The 2,815-nt window shown below is 47.4% G+C and overlaps 1 pseudogene; it reads left to right on the top strand.

The window, feature by feature from the left end:
- Positions 1 to 107: 107 nt before the first annotated feature.
- LOC101990552 lies at positions 108 to 445 on the top strand (annotated as a pseudogene).
- Positions 446 to 2,815: the final 2,370 nt, after the last annotated feature.

The raw sequence follows: 2,815 nt of genomic DNA, 5'->3' as shown, positions 1-2,815 counted from the left end.
AAGAAGAAGAAGAAGAAGAAGAAGAAGAAGAAGAAGAAGAAGAAGAAGAAGAAGAAGAAGAAGAAGAAGAAGAAGAGGAGCAGCCTCTTTAGGGACTTGGCTCCAAGATGACCAAAAAAAGGAGAAACAACGGTCGTGCCAAAAAGGGCCGTGGCCATGTGCAGCCAACCCGCTGTGTGCCCAAGGACAAGGCCATTAAGAAGTTTGTCATTCGGAACATCGTAGAGGTGGAAGTGTCTTCGATGCCTATGTGCTCCCCAAACTCTATGTCAAGCTGCATTACTGCGTGAGCTGTGCTATTCATAGCAAGGTAGTCAGGAATCGATCCCGGGAAGCTCGGAAGAACCGAACACCCCCACCACGATTTAGACCTGCTGGTGCTGTACCACGACCTCCACCAAAACCCATGTAAAGTGGCTTCATAAAGATAGAAGAAAACACCTTGAAAAAATAAAATAGAACTTAAACTTTAAAAAAAAAGAAGAAGAAGGAGGAGGAGGAAGAAGAAGCCCCAAATCCAATATATTTGGTGTTGTCCATATACTAACTGAAGCCTGGTCAAACTCCCAGTGGCCAGCCCCTTAAAGAAAACTGAGTCCTTCCCCACCTACATCCCCACCAGAAGCTCCCATTTGTGGGCAGCTACACTTCAGCATCCTTATTACAATTTTAAAGAGTTCTCTTCAATTGTTTCCTGTCTAGGCTGGTACTTTTTTGGGAGGATGGGGTGGGGTGAGGGTAGGGGTTGTCACAGAAGCCTTCTATGTCCTTCTTTCTCAACTGTGAGTCTGAAGTCATCAATACCACTGCAGAAGTAGCATCCTTACCCTTTATAGTCAGTAGGAGTTCAGATCATGGACTTCCGCACAGTTTCTGACAATAGCATGGATCATGAACCTCGCTATGGTCTCTGGCATCACCACATATTATGGACCTCAGCATGGTCTCCAGTGGTAGGACAGACCACAGACATCAACATATCCCTATGCTGCAGCATGGGCCATGATCACCATCAAAGCCCTTGGCAGCAGGACAAGCCAAGGACATCAATATGGCCTCCCAGGCAGCATGGGCCAAGTACACCAATACGGTCCCCAGCAGCAGTGCTGACCAAGAATATCAACATGGCTCCCAGTGGTAACACAGGCAGCAGACATCAACATGGTCCAAGCTACAACAGGATTATGGACGCCAACATGGCCACTAAGTGGAACCCAGACTTCAGACACTAATATGGCCTCCTGCTGTAGCATAGACTGCAGAAGGTCATCTGGCCTATGGTGGTAGCAAGGGCCTCAGACATCCACTAGGCTTTCAGTGGCAACTTAGACACCCATGTCAAGCTCAGACTTGAGCATGGCCTGGGGCAGTGGACCATGGATACAAACATGACCACCAGGGAAAGCATGAACCATAGAGTTCTTTCAAGGATGCCCAAACCAGAAAATGAACTCTTCTTATCACGGACATGCTGACATTACTCAGAAGCAGGGTGGCCATGTGCTTGGGCAGTGTGTTGGGGACTGGGTCTGTAAACTACATGCTGCTTTATACCACCTTGTTGGCCCTACTGAGTAAGGACATGCTCCCCTGTGCAGCGCAGCCTTCTCTACCACCTGTCACCACCCACCCCTGTATTTCTAGTTCCTCATCTCTCCACCACTCACTCACCTCCATCCTTCCCGCCTCTGCATTGGATATCCATTCATCACAGTGGCACTGGCAACTGCAAGGTGTCGTACAGTATAGTTTTTTTTTTTTTTACCTAAACAGCTTTATATACAAATATTCATGTACTGAATCTTTGGTCTGGTTCACAGTTTCTGAAGCACCATAAATACTGGACCATTGCCGAGATTCAGCTTGAATATTGTGCTGTTGCCCAGAGTCGAAGTGATGTTGCAGCTTAGCAGGGCATGTTCCCAGGCAGCTCCTGGTTGCCACACACTTCCCTTCCAGGATGTCTGCTGCCCCAGGCTTGCTGCTCGATTGTTGTAGGAGCTGTGGGCTGTGTTCCTGCTGCTCCAGCTCCTGGTCGCCTGGCTAGTTTATACCTGGAAATAACAACACACAAACTGTATTCATTTAAACACTGCTTGGCCCATTAGCTCTACCCCTTACTGGCTAATTCTGATATCCCCATCAACCCATCTCTAATAAACTGTGTAGCATGGGTCTTACCGGGAAAGATTCAGCATGTCTGACCTGGCGGCTTGCTTCATCGTTGTCTGCCCAGGAGAGGGGAGCATGGCCTCTGAACTCACTTCCTCTTCCTCCCAGCATTCTGTTCTGTTTACTCCACCCACCCATGTTTTAACCTATCAGGGCCAAGCAGTTTCTTTATTACTTAACCAATAAAATCAACAGATTGATATATGACACTCCCACATCACTCGATCTTTGTGCTTGTACAGCAACTCTGCTCTAAGCTCTCCGTGGGAGCTCTAGGTTGCCACAGGTCTTTCTGTCCTCCAGATTGCCAGCTCTTCAGGTACACCTTTGGTGCTTGCAACCTACTGGCTGAGACGCCTTGGCAAATAGATTCGTCATTCTCCATCACACATGGCTCTCTCAGCCATTTTCTTTCCAATATCATGAGGCCTTTTAAAAAGGCATCTTTTTTTTATTATTTAGTCATTTATTTTATTTTATTATTTTTTTAAATTTATTTATTTATTAAAGATTTCTGCCTCCTTCCCACCACCGCCTCCCATTGCCCTCCCCCTCCCCCAATCAAGTCCCCCTCCCTCATCAGCCCAAAGAGCAATCAGGGTTCCCTGACCTGTGGAAGTCCAAGGAGCACCTACCTCCATCC

Source organism: Microtus ochrogaster, linkage group LG4, assembly GCF_000317375.1.
Source record: "Microtus ochrogaster isolate Prairie Vole_2 linkage group LG4, MicOch1.0, whole genome shotgun sequence".
Lineage (NCBI taxonomy): Eukaryota > Metazoa > Chordata > Mammalia > Rodentia > Cricetidae > Microtus > Microtus ochrogaster.
This window is presented reverse-complemented; position numbering and strand designations above follow the sequence as displayed.